Raw genomic sequence first — 18288 nt, 5'->3', positions numbered from 1 at the left:
TTTTGTCCTACACGGCTTTGTTTAGTTTCATTTAGTGGTTTAGGCAAAAGGCCAACCAGAGGAAGGAGAGGTGGGGAAATTTGAAGATGTGTCCTGTGGACAATTTAGAGATGGCATTGATGCCCCAAGTAAACTAGGATATAAAGAGATTATAGTGAACCCAGTTCTCAGCCATGTAATAAGAGCAAAGACTTTTGGTGCTTGGATAAGAGAATAGTGTGGTGTTAGAAGCAAAGATTTGGAGTCCCAGATATCTACCTATTAGCTGGGTCACCTTGAGCAAGTTAGATAATCTCTATAAGACTCAGTTTCCTGCTCAATGAAATGGGGAAAATACCCACCTCTTCTATGGTTGTTTTGTGAATTAAATAAAATCATGTGTTTAAAATCCTTACTATGGTGGGGTGGCTGTCAAGATGGCTGAATACGAACAGCTCTGGTCTGCAGCGCCCAGTGAGATCAGCACAGAAGGTGGGTGATTTCTACATTTCCAACTGAGGTACCTGGCTCATCTCATTGGGACTGGTTAGATAGTGGGTGCAGCCCACAGACGGTGAGCTGAAGCAGGGTGGGGCGTCCCCTCACCCGGGAAGTGCAAGGGGTCGGGGAACTCCCTCCCCTAGCCAAGGAAAGCCATGAGGGACTGTGCCCTGAGGAACAGTGCATTCCAGCCCAGATACTATGCTTTTCCTATGGTCTTTACAACCTGCAGACCAGGAGATTCCATAGGGTGTTTACACTACCAGGGCCCTGGGTTTCGAGCACAAAACTAGGTGGCAGTTTGGGCAGACACTGAACTAGCTGCAGGAGATTTTTTTCATACCCCAGTGGCACCAGGAACACCAGTGAGATAGAACCATTCACTCCTCTGGAAAGGAGGCTAAAGCCAGGGACCAAGTGGTCTAGCTCAGCAGATCCCACCCCCATGGTGTCCAGCAAGCTAAGATCCACTGGCTTGAAATTCTTCCTGCTAGCATAGCAGTCATAAGTGGACCTGGGATGCTCCATCTTGGTAGGGGGAGAGGTGTCCACCATTTCTGAGGCTTGAGTAGGCGGTTTTCCCTCACAGTGTAAACAAAGCCACCAGGAAGTTCAAACTGGGTGGAGCCCACCACAGCTCAGCAAAGCCTCTGTAGCCAGGCTGCTTCTCTAGATTCCTCCTTTTTAGGCAGGGCATCTCTGAAAGGAAGGCAGAAGCCCCAGTTAGGGGCTTATAGATAAAACTCCCATCTCCCTGGGACAGAGCACCTGGGGGAAGGGGCAGCTGTGGGTGCAGCTTCAGCAGACTTAAACATCCCTGCCTGATGGATCTGAAGAGAACAGTGGATCACCCAGCACAGTGGTGGAGTTCTGCTAAGGAACAGACTACCTCCTCAAGTGGGTCCTTGACCCCCATGCTTCCTGACTGGAAGACACCTCCCAGCAGAGGTCAACAGACACCTCATACAGTAGAGCTGTGACTGGCATCTGGCAGGTGCCCCTCTAGGATGAAGCTTCCAGAGGAAGGAACAGGCAACAATCTTTGCTGTTCTGCAGCCTCCACTGGTGATACGCAGGCAAACAGGATCTGGAGTGGACCTCCAGCAAACTCCAATAGACCTGCAGCTGAGAGGCCTGATGGTTAGAAGGAAAACAAACAAACAGAAAGGAATAGCATCAACATCAACAAAAAAGGAAGTCCGCATAAAAACCCCATTTGAAGGTCACCAACATCAAAGACCAAAGGTAAATAAATCCACAAAGATGAGAAACAACCAGCACAAAAAGCCTGAAAATTCCAAAAACAAAAACACCTCTTCTCCTCCAAAGGGATACAACTCCTTGCCAGCAAGGGAACAAAACTGGACAGAGAATGAGTTTGATGAATTGACAGAAGCAGGCTTCAGAAGGTGGGTAATAACAAAGTCCTCTGAGCTAAAGGAGCGTGTTCTAACCCAATGCAAGGAAGCTAAGAACCTTGAAAAAAGGTTAGAGGAATTGCTAACTAGAATAACTAGTTTAGAGAAAAACATAAATCACCTGAAGGAGCTGAAAAACACAGCACGAGAACTTCGTGAAGTATACACAAGTATCAGTAGCCAAATCAATCAGGCGGAAGAAAGGATATCAGAGATCGAAGATCAACTTAACAAAATAAGGCATGAAAACAAGATTAGAGAAAAACAACTAAAAGGAATGAACAAAGCCTCCAAGAAATATGGGGCTAAGTGAAAAGACAACTTACATTTGATTGGTGTACCTGAAAGTGATGGGAAGAATGGAACCAAGTCGGAAAACTCTCTTCAGGGTATTATCCAGAAGAACTTCACCAACCTAGCAAGACAGGCCAACATTCAAATTCAGATTCATCAAAGTTGAAAGGCAGGAAAAAATGTTAAGGGCAGCCAGAGAGAAAAGTTGAGTTACCCACAAAGGGAAGCCTATCAAACTAACAGCACATCTCTCGGCAGAAACCATACAAACCAGAAGAGAGTGGCAGCCAATGTTCAACATTCTTAAAGAAATTGACCATATAATTAGAGTCTTTTTTTACTTTAAAAAATTCTGCTTGAACAATTAATATATGCTTAATTTAATTTTAAAATATTCTGAACTTAGATTATCATAACAAAGTCTCAGATGGTTCATTTCTCTTCCACCCTCTCATATCATCTCACAAATTGCTTTGTTGTGAAAGGGACAATTTTTTCCAAAGGTCTGACATGATTTGGGATGACAGAGGTCAGAAATTTGTGCTTAATTTTGTTTGTTGTGCTTTAATTTGGCCAGAATGGAACTAAAGATTTCAATTGAGCTATTATATTGTTTGTTCTACTTATTACTGACTGAAAAATGAACCTTAGTCTATTCATGACTATTGGTTTAAACATGTTACCATTTATTCTTAATATTTTTAAGGACTCTTAAAATGTGGTTGCCTTAGAAGATTAAAGAAAATGCAAAAGGGTTCAACAATTCTGCCAGCTGCTTAGAAATTTTACTCTTAGGCTCATATCCTTGAGAGGTATTGACCCCTATGAACAGCTAATGATGGAAAAGTTGACAGGACAGTTTGACCTCCTAATTGTATTCTGTGCATCATGCATTTGACCTTCTGGAGACAACTTGATGAGTTTCTGCCATGTTAATTACTCCACACTGTTTTGCAGTGATTCTTTAACAATTCAAACCTAGTGAATGAGTGCATGAACCTTTCTAGGCTCTAAGAAAGGATTGAGAATGGCAATTTAAAAGCACCCAACATAATTTTCCACTACCAGGCTTGTTTTCTTTTCCTGAAATGATGAACAAAGACCTCTGAAATGATCTTGTATTTATTGTACTCTGTTACTTCTTGCAAATTTTAACACCTTCTTTCAAAAATGTATTTGAAACCCCAGGGTCTTATCAGGAATACTCTTCTTTTCCTTCAATTACCATGCATTTGATAATCAATATGTTTATTACTAGGCAATTTGTGATACTTGAGTCTTCTTGACTTTGTCTTAAGAGTCATTAATGAGATCTAATGTACAAAGCTTTATTTAATTTTCGGTTCCTAAACATTCTTGGTCTGGGGTTGAGCTTTGTCTTCCTAATGAACTAGACAACAGTCATTATTGCTGACAGATTTCCTCTCCTTTCCAGTTTGTTAGGCTACATAGTTTAAGCTCTCCCTCTTCCTGTCCTTTATGTGAAGCAGGAAGTCACCTTTGTGGGTCATTTTCATCCTCCTGCTCTCAGGTTCCTTCATGAAACATTTTGAGTCATTTCAAAATTAGACCTGCACATTCCAATGGCTGTATTTAAAACACAATTTATAGCTCAGCTCATTCTCATGCACCACGTGAGGGTATTATAAGAAAGTCTCCTGTGTCAAAGTTTCATCTAGAATCCAACTTTTTCCTGCTCCCTGTCTTTCTTCTATCACTAGTTAGCTTTTTTCTTTCTTTCTTTTTCTTTTTCAAAAAAATATTTGATGAGATAGAATTTCAATATGTTGCCCAGGCTGGTCTCAAACTCCTAGGCTCAAGAAATTCTCCTGCCTCAGCCTCCAGAGTAGGGATTATGGGCACGTGTCACTGCACCCAGCCCTAGTTAGGTCTGATTCAGCAAACTATATCTCTAGCCATATTTTCTTTAATAGCAAAATGTGATTGGAGAGGAGTCAGATAATCTAGATGGCATTTCATCTCTTCCATTTTCATCACTGTGTCTGTCTAGTGTGTGTGCGTGCATGTGTGTGTGTGTGTACTGAGTATATGCTTTGTGCCAGGTGTTACATTAAGCAATTTATACTTAATCCACACAGCAATCCTGCAAAAGAGGTACAAGGATGGATACTTTGCAGATGAGAGGTGGCTCAGAGGGTTTAAAGGTTTCACTGAATCAAGTTTAAATAACTTATCTATGTCAGTACTAGTGGACCTGAAATTAAAATGTGGCTTTACCTGTCTCCAGCGCATGGGCTTTTAACCACCGCACTGTACTGAAAATCTTACACAGGTAGTTGGGGCACTTGGCTTGTTGGTGTCTGCACCGGGCACGTTGAGAGTCAGTGGTTGAGAACTCAGTCTCTGAAGTCAGACTGCCTGAATTTGAAATCTGTTTCCTTCACTAACTAATTGTGTGACAATGAACAAGTTATTTTACATTTCTGTGCTTTAGTTTCCTCATCTGTAAAATGGGGAAAAAATAACAGCAACAACACTTTGGGTCACATGAAGGATTACATTCACGACATATATTAGGTACACTTTTAAAGCAATGATAGTAAAAGCAATTTAATAAACATTAGCAAAAATTATTATTTCAAAAAAAAGTTGACGTGTACTCTAGGTGATTGCTGTAAGGATGCTGGTTGAAGCCTTGAAGGTCTTAAGGTACTCTGTGGTTGTATGTTGTTGATCAAAGCCTCTTCCTCTTGTTCCTCAGACTAAGACAACAGCAGAAGAGCACTTGGGGAAGATTGGATTTTGGATGTAGGCACTGGGTGTGGGATCTAAACAGCAGGAGTGATGTGCTGTCCTTCATTCTCTGCAAAAGGTGTGTGGTTAAGTGGATAAGACCAAGAGAGGGAATTAAGATATCTGGCTTCTATCAACTTGCCCTGTGAGCTCCTTATCCAAAACTGAGTAATTAATATATCCAAGCTTAAGCTCATTATCATTTCTATGAAGAGGAAGATACCATATCTATGCAGCCTAATTTCAGGGAGAGATTAGGAAGCAGCAAACAAAGTTAAACATTAAAAGAACAACAATAGCTTTTTATCATCAAATGGACTCTCCTCTAGGAAGCATTTTTTATTGTCAAATGGACTCTCCTCCAGGCAGCACGAAATAAATAGAACCAAGCTAGACAGGTAGTTGCTAGGGAATAATGAAATGGACATCCAGCTATCAGTAGGATGCCTACTAAGGGCTGGAAGTAGTGCATGGCATCGTACAAAGATGTCTAAGAAACAAAATTCTGTCTTAAAAGGGAAAGCAATTTACTTGTAAGGCAGGCTGTTAAAAAATAACTAATAATAGAAGAGTTTATGCACTGGATGAGTGGTGCAAACCAGAAGTCTATGGAGAAAATCTTCCCATTATCAACACCAGCAACACCATTTAATTCTGAACAGGACTTGGTTGGGCAAGTTTGTTCTCAATATTCCAAACCCTGTAAACATTTACATAGAATTCTTAAGATTTAACCTAAATTCATTTTTTAAAGTTAATTTTAATTCCTCTGGATGTCATAGTTCCCTCTGACAACTTATCAAAAGCTCTGGACCATCTGTCAGGGAACTGCATGGAAACTGCAAGGGTCTGCATATAATTGTAAATGTTGACAGAGCTCCTAAAATCCATCTATGAACTCCCGAGTTAAAAACCCCTGCTCTACGAATGAGGGAGCAACGCTATTACAGAAACTTAAGTTATTCATAGTTGCCCAAATCTTACCAGATCTCAGTTACTTTTTTGGCTTAGCTTTTGCTGTTGTAAATAATACTGTAGTTATGATTCTTGGAATTAAAATGTCTTTTTTAAAAAAACAAAACCCCAAAAACCTCAGAGCTCTTCCATACATAGTATAACAGAAATTGCTACTTTCCCTTCAGTGTCTATTGTCTGTTTCTTCCATAGAAATAGAATTTTTAGCTGGGCATGTGGCTGTGCAAAATGAAGACTACACTTTCCATCCACTCTAGGCATGGTCATGTCACTATTTTAGCCAATGAATGTAGACAGGAATTGTGATGCTGCACCAGAACCCTCCTCAATGAACAGTTGAAGTGTGTCCTTCACTGCTTCTTTACCTGTCCCTCCATACTGTGGCTGGGAACATGGATGTAATGGCTGAAGTGCTTTCTCGGGCTGTGTGACATGGGGCACATCCTGTAGACCACGAATCTGAAAGATGGAAGGGACCTAGATCCTTAAGGATCATAGAAAAAAGCTAACATAACAGTCGATGATCTTCTAGATTTTGATACGAAAGAAAAATAAACTTGTTTAAGTTACTGGTTCTTTAAGTCACTGCTATTTGGGGTTTTTCTGTAACTTGTAGCTGAACTGAATTCTAATTTAGAGACACAATCCCTCGCATTTTGAAGCTGCAATTCTCTTGCTTCCTGTTATCTATTGTGGCTAATGAGAAGGGTAATCTGTCTGATAGCTTTTAAGATTACCAGTTTATATGGTGCATTTCTCTCAGTGGGTGGATTTGTTTTCATTTATCTTGCTGTGCCCTTGATGTTTCTTAGGTCTCATATCCTTTGTCAGCGCGGGAAATTCTTTGCCATTACTTTTTGGATTTTGTAGCTTCAAATTTCCTCTGTCCTCCTCTTCTGAAATTCTTATTGGAAATATGTTACAGGCTCACAATCAAATCTTCATGTATCTCAACTGCACTTTTAACCTATTTAAAAATCTTAACATTGCTTGCTCTTCTTTAGTTTTATCTTCTAAATTCCTAATACCCTCTTGACTCAACCACCTAGAGTTTATTGTCTACTGAGTTTTTTCTTTGTGTTTTTTATTTCTGGTTTTTTTTTTTTTTTTTTTTTTTTTTTTTGAGACAGAGTCTTACTCCGTCACTCGGGCTGGAGTGCAGTTGTGCAATCTTGGCTCACTGCTACCTCCACCTCCCAGGTTCAAGCAATTCTCCAGCCTCAGCCTCCTGAGTAGCTGGGATTACAGGCGCATGCCACTACGTCTGGCTAATTTTTAAATTTTTAGTAGAGATCATGTTTCACCATGTTGGCCAGGTTGGTCTCAAACTCCTGACCTCAGGTGATCCGTTTGCCTCAGCCTCCCAAAGTGCTGGAATTACAGGCATGAGCCACCATACCCAGCCTATTTCTTTTTTTAATTAAAAATTTAAGAGGCACTTCCAAGATAGCCAAATAGGAACAGCGCCGGTCTACAACTCCCAGGGAGATTGACACAAAAGACAGGTGATTTCTGCATTTCCAACTAAGATACCTGGCTCATCTCATTGGGACTGGTTGGACAGTGGGTGCAGAACATGGAGGGTGAGCCAAAGCAGGGCGGGATGTTGCCTCATCTGGGAAGTGCAAGGGGTCGGGGAATTTCCCTTTCCTACCCAAGGGAAGCCATGAGTGACTGTACCTGAAGGAGCGGTAGACTCCTGTCCAAATACTGCACTTTTACCGCAGTCTTCACAACCAGCAGAGCAGGAGATTCCCTCCCATGCCTGACTTGGTGGGTCCCACATCCACCAAGCCTTGCTTGCTGCTAGCACAGCAGTCTGAGATCAACATGGGATGCTGGAGTGTGGCAGGGGGAGGGACGTCTGCCATTGCTGAAGCTTGAGTAGGCAGTTTTATGCCCACAGTGTAAACAAAGTGGCAGGGTAACTCGAACTGGGCAGAGCCCACTGCAACTCAACAAGGCCTACTGCCTCTCTAGATTCCACCTCGGGGGCAGGGCATATCTGAACAAAAGACAGCAGACAGCTTCTACAGACTTAAACAACCCTGCCTGACAGCTCTGAAGAGTGCAGTGGTTCTCCCAGTATGACATTCGAGATCTGTTAACGGACAGACCGCCTCCTCAAGTGAGTCCCTGACCCCCATGTAGCCTGAACGGGAGACACCTCCCAGTAGGGACTGACAGACACCTCATACAGGCAGGGGACCCTCTGGAATGAAGCTTCCAGAGGAAGGATCAGGCAGCAATATTTGCTGTTCTGCAGCCTCTGCTGGTGATACCCAGGCAAACAGGGTCTGGAGTGGATCTCCAGCAAACTCAAACAGACCTGCAGCTGAGAGGCCTGTTAGAAGGAAAAGTAACAAACAGAAAAGAATAGCATCAACATCAACAGAAAGGACATCCACACCAAAACCCCATGTTGTCGGAAGTCAGGGACCCCAAATGGAAGGACCGGCTGGAGCTGTGGCAGAGGAACACGAATTGTGAAAATTTCATGGACATTTATCAGTTCCCAAATAATACTTTTATAATTTCTTATGCCTGTCTTTACTTTAATCTCTTAAGCCTGTTATCTTCGTAAGCTGAGTGTGTATGTCACCTCAGGAAATAAGAAAGTCACCCAAAACCACACAGCTACATGGAAACTGAACAATCTGCTCCTGAATGACTACTGGGTAAATAACAAAATGAAGGCCAAAATAAACATATTCTTTGAAACCAATGAGAACAAAGACGCAACATACCAGAATCTCTGGGACAAATTTAAAGCAGTGTATAGAGGGAAATTTATAGCAATAAATGCCCACAAGAGAAAGCAAGAAAGATCTAAAATCGACACCCTAACATCACAACTAAAAGAACTAGAGAAGCAAGAGCAAACAAATTCAAAAGCTAACAGAAGACAAGAAATAACTAAGATCAGAGAAGAACTGAAGGAGATAGAGACACAAAAAGGCCTTCAAAAAAATCAGTGAATCCAGGAGCTGACTTTTTGAAAAGATCAACAAAATTGATAGATCGCTAACAAGATTAATAAAGAAGAAAAGAAGAAAAGAGAGAAGAATCAAATAGACATAATAAAAAATGATAAAGGGGATATCACCACCAAATCCACAAAAATACAAATTACCACCAAAGAATACTATAAACACCTCTAAGCAAATAAACTAGAAAATCTAGATGAAATGGATAAATTCTTGGACACATACACCCTCCCAAGACTAAACCAAGAAGCTGAATCTCTGAATAGACCAATAACAGATTCTTAAATTGAGGCAATAATTAATAGCCTATCAACGAAAAAAAGTCCAGGACCAGATGGATTCACAGCCAAATTCTACCAGAGGTACAAATAGGAGCTGGTACCATTCCTTCTGAAACTATTCCAATCAATAGAAAAAGAGGTAATCCTCCCTAAATTATTTTATGCAGCCAGCATCATCCTGATACCAAAGCCTGGCAGAGACACAACAAAAAAAGAGAATTTTAGGCCAATATCCCTGATGAACATCAATGTGAAAATCCTCAATAAAATACTGTCAAACCGAATCCAGCACCACATCAAAAAACTTATCCACCACGATCAAGTCAACTTCATCCCCAGGATGCAAGGCTGGTTCAACATATGAAATCAGTAAACGTAATCCATCACATAAACAGAACCAATGACAAAAACCACATGATTATCTCAATAGATGCAGAAAAGGCCTTCAACAAAATTCAACAGCCTTTCCTGCTAAAAACTCTCAATAAACTAGGTATTGATGGAATGTATCTCAAAATAATAAAGGCTATTTATGACAAACTCACAGCCAACGTCATACTGAATGGGCAAAAACTGGAAGCATTCCCTTTGAAAACTGGCACAAGACAAGGATGCCCTCTCTCACCACTCCTATTTAACATAGCCTTGGAAGTTCTGGCCAAGGCAAGAGAAAGAAATAAAGGGTATTCAATGAGGAAGAGAGGATGTCAAATTGTCTCTGTTTGCAGATGACATGATTGTATATTTAGAAAACCCCATCAACTCAGCCCCAAATCTCCTTAAGCTGATAAGCAGCTTCAGCAAAGTCTCAGGACACAAAATCAGTGTGCAAAAATCCAAGCATTCCTATACACCAAGAACAGACAAACAGAGAGCCAAATCATGAGTGAACTCCCTTTCACAATTGCAACAATGAGAATAAAATACCTAGGAATCCAAATTACAAGGGGTGGGAAGGACCTCTTCAAGGAGAACTACAAACCACTGCTCAAGGAAATAAAAGAGGACACAAACAAATGGAAGAACATTCTATGCTCATAGATAGGAAGAATCAATACCATGAAATTGGCCATATTGCTCAAAGTGATTTACAGATTCAATGCCATTCCCATCAAGCTACCACTAACTTTCTGCACAAATTCACAAGAATTGGAAAAAAAATACTTTAAATTTCACATGGAACCGAAAAAGAGCCTTCATAGCCAAGACAATCCTAAGCAAAAAGAACAAAGCTGGAGGCATAATGCTACCTGACTTCAAACTATATTGCAAGGCTACAGTAACCAAAACAGCATGGTACTGGTACCAAAACAGATATATAGACCAATGGAACAGAACAGAGTCCTCAGAAATAACACCACACATCTACAACCATCTGATCTTTAACAAACCTGACAAAAACAAGCAATGAGGAAAGGATTCCCTGTTTAATAAATGGTGCTGGGAAAACTGGCTAGCCATACATAGAAAGCTGAAACTGGATCCCTTCCCTACACTTTACACAAAAATTAACTCAAGATGAATTAAAGACTTAAATGTGAGACCTAAAATCACAAAAACCCAAGAAGAAAGCCTAAGCAATACCATTCAGGACATAGGCATGGGCAAAGACTTTGTGACTAAAACATCAAAAGCAATGGCAACAAAAGCCAAAATAGACAAATGGGATCTAATTAAACTAAAGAGTTTCTGCACAGCAAAAGAAACTATCATCAGAGTGAATAGGCAACCTACAGAATGGGAGAAAATTTTTGCAATCTATCCATCTGACAAAGGACTAATATTCAGAATATACAAAGAACTTAAACAAATTTACAAGAAAAAAACAAACAACCGCATGAAAAAGTGAGCAAAGAATATGAACAGACACTTCTCAAAAGAAAACATTTATGCAGCCAACAGACACATGAAAAAATGCTCATCATCACTGGTCATGAGAGAAATGCAAATCAAAACCACAGTGAGATATCATCTCATGCCAGCTAGAATGGTGATCATTAAAAAGTCAGGAAACAACAGATGCTGGAGAGGATGTGGAGAAATAGGAACACTTTTACACTGTTGGTGAAAGTGTAAATTAGTTCAATCATTATGGAATAGAGTGTGGTGATTCCTCAAGGATCTAGAACTAGAAATATGATTTGACTCAGTGATCCCATTACTGGGTATATACCCAAAGGATTATAAAACATGCTGCTATGAAGACACGTGCACACATATGTTTATTGCAGCACTATTCACAATAGCAAAGATTTGGAATGAACACAAATGTCCATCAATAATAGACTGGATTAAGAAAATGGCACATATACACCATAGAATACTATGCAGCCATAAAAAAGGATGAGTTCATGTCCTTTGCAGAGACATGGATGAAGCTGGAAACTGTCATTCTCAGCAAACTATTACAAGGACAGAAAACCAAACACCACATGTTCTCACTCATAAGTGGGAGCTGAACAATGAGAACACATGGACACAGGAAGGGTAACATCCTACACCAGGGCCTCTTGGGTGGTGGGGGGCTGGGGGAGGGATAGTGTCGGGAGAAATACCTAATGTAAATGATGAATTGAAGGGTGTAGCAAACCAACGTGGCACATGTATACCTATGTAACAAACCTGCACGTTGTGCACCTATACCCTGGAACTTAAAGTATAATAATAACAGTAAAATTTTTAAAAATACTTTCATTGACAGACTGTAATTGTACATATTTATGTGGTATGATTTGACATACTGGTACATGTATATATTGTATGATGATCACATCAGGGTAGTTAGTACCATTACCTCATGTATATATTATTTCTTTGTGTTGAGAACATTCAAAAACCTCTCTACTACTTGTATTTCTTATAGACAACATATAGTTGAGTCTTGTTTTTGTTTTGTTTTTATTACACACTGAAAATCTCTATATTTTAGTTGGTTTATTTAAATCATTCATATTCAAAGTGATTATTGATAATTAGGTTAATATCTACCATGTTTGTAGCTATTTTCTATTTGTTGAATTTGTTCTGTTTCTTTTATTTTCCTTTTATCTACCTGTTGCAGGAAGTCAGGGACCCTGAACAGAGGGACTGGCTAGAGCCATGGCAGAGGAACATAAATTGTGAAGATTTCATGGACATTTATCAGTTCCCAAATAATACTTCTATAATTTCTTATGCCTGTCTTTAATCTCTTAATCCTGTTATCTTCATAAGCTGAGTATGTACATCTCCTCAGGACCACTATGATAATTGTGTTAACTGTACAAATTGATTGTAAAACATGTGTGTTTGAACAATATGAAATCAGTCCACCTTGAAAAAGAACAGAATAACAGCCCTTTTTGGGGAACAAGGGAAGACAACAATAAGGTCTGATTGCCTGTGGGGTCGGGCAAAAAGGGCCATATTTTCTTCTTGCAGATGAGCCTATAAACAGATATGCAAGTAGGGAAGATATCACTACATTCTTTTCCTAGCAAGGAATATTGGTATTAATACTCTGGGAAAGGAATTAATCCCTGGGGGGAGGTCTATAAACTGCTGCTTTGGGAATGTCTGTCCTATGCAGTTGAGATAAGGACTGAAATATGCCCTGGTCTCCTGCAGTACCCTCAGCGTTACTTGGATTGGGAAACTCCATCCTGGTAAATTTTTGGTCAGACTGGTTCTCTGCTCTCAAACCCTGTTTCCTGTTGTTTAAGATGTTTATCAAGACAATATGTACACTGCTGAACATAGACCCTCATTAGGAGTTCTGATTTTTGCCTTGTCCGGTTTCCTCAGAAGCATGTGATCTTTGTTCTGCTTTTTGCCCCTTGAAGTATGTAACCTACTCCCTGTTCATACACCCCCTTCCTTTTTGAAATCCTTAATAAAAATTTGCAGGTTTTGAGGCTTGGGTGGGCATCACGGTCCTACCAATATGTGATGTCACCCCCGGCAGTCCAGCTGTAAAATTCTTCTCTTTGTACTCTTTCTCTTTACTTCTCAGCTGGCTGACACTTATGGAAAATAGATCCTACGTTGAAATACTGGGTGCAGGTTCCCCCAATATCTGCCTTTTCCAGTTTTAATCAAGCAGTTTATAATTCCATTATATCTCCTCTTTTACCATATTGCTTCTACTTTTTTAAAAAAGTATTTTTTTACTGGTTGCCCTAGAGTTTGCAATATGACGTTTTAACTAGTCTAAGTCTCCCTTCCAATAACAGTATACTGCCTCAGGTGTAGTGCAAGAACATTATAATTGGGTATTCCGAATTCTTCCCTCCCATATTTTATGATATGGCTGTCATTTATTTCACTTATTCATATGCTATAATCACCCCATACACATAGTTGCCAAAGTACAATGGTTCAGCTTATGATTTTTCTACTTTACGATGGCGTAAAAGATATTTATTCAGTAGAAACCATACTTTGAATACCATTACAACTATTTTGTTTTTCACTTTCAGTACAATATTCCATAAATTACATTAGATATTTAATGCTTTATTATAAAATAAGCTTTATGTGAGATGATTTTTCCCAACTGTAGGCTGATGTAAATGTTCTGAGCACATTTAGGGTAGGCTAGGCTAAGCATTGATGTTTGCTAGGTTAGGTGTATTAAATGCATTTCAACATAATAGTTCCCTTATGATGGGTTTAATGGGATGTAACCTTATTGTAAATCAAGGAACATCAGTACACAGTTACTATTATTACTTTCAACAAATAATTATTTTAGAATAATTAAATATATGCAAGATAAAAGGCTTTATTTCTCTTTATTAATTCCTTCCCTGCCATTCTTCCCTTCTTTATGTAGATATAAATTTCTGGCCTGTATAATTTTCCTCCTTCTTGAAGAACTTCACTTAACATTTCTTGCAAGGCAGATCTGCTGACAACAAATCTCCTCACTTTTTGTCTGAGAAAGTCTTTATTTCTTCATTTTTGAAGGATAATTTCTGTGGATATAGAATTCTAGGTTGGTGGAGTCTGTATTTCCATACTTTCACTGTTTCACTCCATTCTCTTCTTGCTTGCATGGCTTCTGTATTAGTCTGCTAGGGCTGCCATTTTTTAAAAAATGCCAGACTGGGTGCTTTAAACAATGGCAATATGTTTGTTTGTTTGTTTGTTTGTTTATTTATTATTATTTTGCAGTCCTGAAGGCTGGAAAGTCCAAATCAAGCTGTTGGCAGAGTTTACCTCTCCAAGGTCTCTCTCCTTGGCTTCCAGATGGCTAACTTCTCACTGTGAACTCATGGGGCTTCCTCCTGTGCATGAGTCCTTGATGTCTCCTCTTCTTCCCATAAGGACACCAGTCCTGTGGCATTAGGACTCCACCTGTATCACCTCATTTAGCCTTAAACATCTCTTTAAAGGCCCCATCTTCAAATACAGTCCCACTGGAGGTGGACTTCAACCCAACCCCAGTTGCACCCGAATTGGGTTCAATTCGGTTTACAACAGCTTCTAGAAATAGATCTTCTGTAATTCCTTTCTTTGTTCCTATGTAAGTAACATAATTCTCCCCCTCTGGCATCTTTCAAGATTTGTGTTTGTTTTTGGTCTCTTGTAGGTTGAATATGCTATACCTAGGTGTTAATATTTTGAAAGTTCTCCTGCTGTGTTTTCTCTAAGCTTATTAGATCTGTGCTTTGGTGTCTGTCACTAATTTTGGAAAGTTCTTCATTATTCAAATATTTCTTCTTCTCCTTTCTCTTCTTCTCTTTCTGGTATTCCAATTCTGCGTGTGTTACACCCTTTCACATTGTCGTGCAGTACGTGGATATTCTGTTCCACTCCCATTCCTTTTTCTCCTTGAATTTTGGTTTGGGAGGTTTCTTTCTTTTTTTCCCTTTTTTTTCTGAGATGGAGTCTCACTCTGTCCCCCAGGCTGGAGTGCAGTGGCATGATCTCGGCTCACTGAAAGCTCCGCCTCCTGGGTTCACACCATTTTCCTGTCTCAGCCTCCCGAGTAGCTGGGACTACAGGCACCTGCCACCTCACCCGGTTAATTTTTTGTATATTTAGTAGAGATAGGGTTTCAGTATGTTAGCTAGGATGGTCTCGGTCTCCTGACCTCGTGATCTGCCCACTTTGGCCTCCCAAAATGCTGGGATTACAGGCGTGAACCACTGCACCTGGCCGGGAGGTTTCTTTTAACGTATCTTCAAGTTTACCAATTCTTTCCTTGGCCTTGCCCAATTTACTGATGAGCTCAATAAAGGCACTCTTCATTTCTGTTACAGTGCTTTGGATTTGTATCATTTCCTATTGATTCCTTCTTAGCATTTATACTTCTCTACATATATCACTCATATGCCCTTGTATGTTTTCAACTTTTTCCAATAGAATCTTTAACATGTTAATCATGGTTATTTTCAATTCTCTGTCTGATTATTCCAATATCTGTCTCATATTCAAGTCTGGCTCTGAGGCTTGTTTTTGTCTCTTCAGCATTAATCTGGCTAAGAACTGGGCTCTATTTAATGTTTTCTATGACTATAGAAGCCAGAGGTTTCAAATTATTTCAGTATTCTTGTTTTTATCTTCCCTCTTTACTCATGACTTTCCTAAGTACTTTTCCTCAGAGAGAGTGTGCATTTTGCAGCTCTTTTAGCTGTAAGCCATTGTTATTACATTGGAGCCCTGTGGAAGTGGTGGGAGGGTGAAGGAGAGGGGAAGAGTTTTATAATCTTATGATAAAATCTCAGTCCTTTAGCTGGGTGTGGTGGCATGCACCTGTAGTCCCAGTTATTTAGGAGGCTGAGGCGAGAGGATCACTTTAGCCCAGGAGGTGGAGGTTGCAGTGAGCTGAAATCATACCACTGCCCTCCAGCCAGGGTGACAGAGCGAGACCTTGTCTCAAAAATAAATAAACAAACCTCAATATTTTAGGGGGCCTCTGTCCCTGGACTGAGATCTTCAAAGGTATTTCTCAGCACCTTCTCCCTTCTTCCCCTCTTAGATGAAACAAGAGGGATAGAGGAGGCTGGAATGGGAGAAATGCCCTCTTCTCCACCCTGTCCCATCCCACCCCCTCCCTTCTGAGCCAGGGTGTGGCTCTGGTAAAGTCTTTCCCCTGGAAAGGAGGCCTTTGTGAGGAAAAGGTCTAGAAGTATTTCCAAAGAATTACTCTCCCCCTCTCCTTGTCAGAGCCACAAAGGAATCTTTTTCAGATCGTGACCTTGAGAATCTGGTGGGGTTCCTGGAGATAAAATTTATGAAATTGTGAGGACCTCCTAAGACTGGACCCCTAGACTCTCTCACTGTCTTGCTAGTCCATACTCAGTCTTCAGCAATTCAACAAAATTACCATAAAAGTGTTTTTACCAGTTTATAAATCCCACATCTCCCACTCTAGATAATCTGAACCCTGAATTCACGTGTCTCTTTAGTTCTCTGATGGATTCAGGAAAAGTTGCTGATTTTCAGTTTGTTTAGCTATTGCTGGTTGTAGGAACAGAAGTGATGACTTCCAAGCTCATTATATGTCAGAGCTGAAACTGGAAGTCACTTCTGGGATTTCTAAGTGATTTCTTTTAAATCATCCATTCTATTTCTTTCTTTCTTTTTGTTTGTTTGTTTGTTGAGACAGGGTCTAACTCTGTCACCCAGGCTGGAGTGCAGTGGCGTGATCTCATCTCACTGCAACCTCCATGTCCCGGCTTCAAGTGATTCTCCCACCTTGCCCTCCCAAGTAGCTGGGATTACAGGTGCCCACCACCACGCCAGGCTAATTTTTGTATTTTTTAGTAAAGACAGGGTTTCACCATGTTGGCCAGGCTGGTCTCAAACTCCTGACCTCAAATGATCTGCCCATCCCAGCCTCCCAAATTGCTGGGATTACAGGTATGAGCCACCATGCCCAGCCTATTCTATTTCTTCTTATTATTACTTCTTCCTTTGGGTCTCATGACCTCTTATTCTTTTTTATGGATGTTAGTCCTTTCTTCATTTGTTAGAGATCCTTAAACATACTTACATAGTCACTTTTAAGTTGGTCCATTTGAGTAATAGGTGCCGATGAAATAATAATAATAATAATAATAGTAATAATAATAAATATTTCATATTAATTTAAATAGGTAAGTTATTTTCATGAGTGAATTGATCTCCTAATTTTTATATTATTGGCTAACTTCCTCAGATTTAATTTTCCTCCTAGGTTTTAGAATTTTGATGCATAGTAAGCAAAAGGATTTTGTTTAGTTTTGTTTTTCTCTCTGATACCATTCCCTCCTGTACTCCATGAATATCTAAGTTAGGCTAGTTGGATTCTTACTCCAGAATCTGCTGTCTGGTGAAAACCCAGGGTGCCTGTCTTTTAGTGATGTGGATAGTGTCTATTCTGTCACTCCTGCCCTTTCCCTCTTCTCTAGGTACCGAGTTTTGTATTAGCTGTATGTATATTTTTCAGATACAGTTTACAGGTGATTATTAGGCCTATATGTATTTTTCAGATAAATTTTTCATACCTCCTGCTTTGTGCTTCTGATTTATGCAGAAATTTATCTCGGGGAATGAAGGCTGAGTCTGTTTTATTTTTTTCTCATTTAAAGCTTGATATAGCATTTATTTGGAGTAGATTAGGGCCTTAAAACGTGAATTTACAATACCCTCTTGCCTGGAAGACATGTTTCATTTATTTTAGCAATATCTCTGTGAAATATATGAAGTTAGGCTTTATGTACCCATTTTACAAATGCAAAGAGAGGGTAACAGGTAATCAGGGACAGGCCTGGCTAATTTTTAATTTTTTTGTAGAGATGAGGTCTTGCTATGTTACCCAGTTTGGTCTCGAATTTCTGTCTTTAAGTGATTCTCTTGCCTTGGCCTCCCAGGTTACTTGGACTCCCAAAATGCTAGGATTAGGTGCCCAACCTAAGTAGGTAACATGCATAATTATACTGAACATGTGGTATTCATAGCTCAGGCTTTAATGTCTTTTTCTTGCTTATGACATTTAGAATCAGGTTGTGATGGAGAAGCTCTATGGTAGATAGGCCAAATGTTCCATTTACAACTTTATCATAAGGTTTTTCTACTTTAGAATCAGAGGTTTCTGCTTAGAGATTTCCAAGCTATTCGTTGTTTCATGCC

Source organism: Chlorocebus sabaeus, chromosome 7 (genome assembly GCF_047675955.1).
Source record: "Chlorocebus sabaeus isolate Y175 chromosome 7, mChlSab1.0.hap1, whole genome shotgun sequence".
In the NCBI taxonomy this organism is placed as follows: domain Eukaryota; kingdom Metazoa; phylum Chordata; class Mammalia; order Primates; family Cercopithecidae; genus Chlorocebus; species Chlorocebus sabaeus.
Note: the sequence above shows the minus strand (reverse complement) of the source record.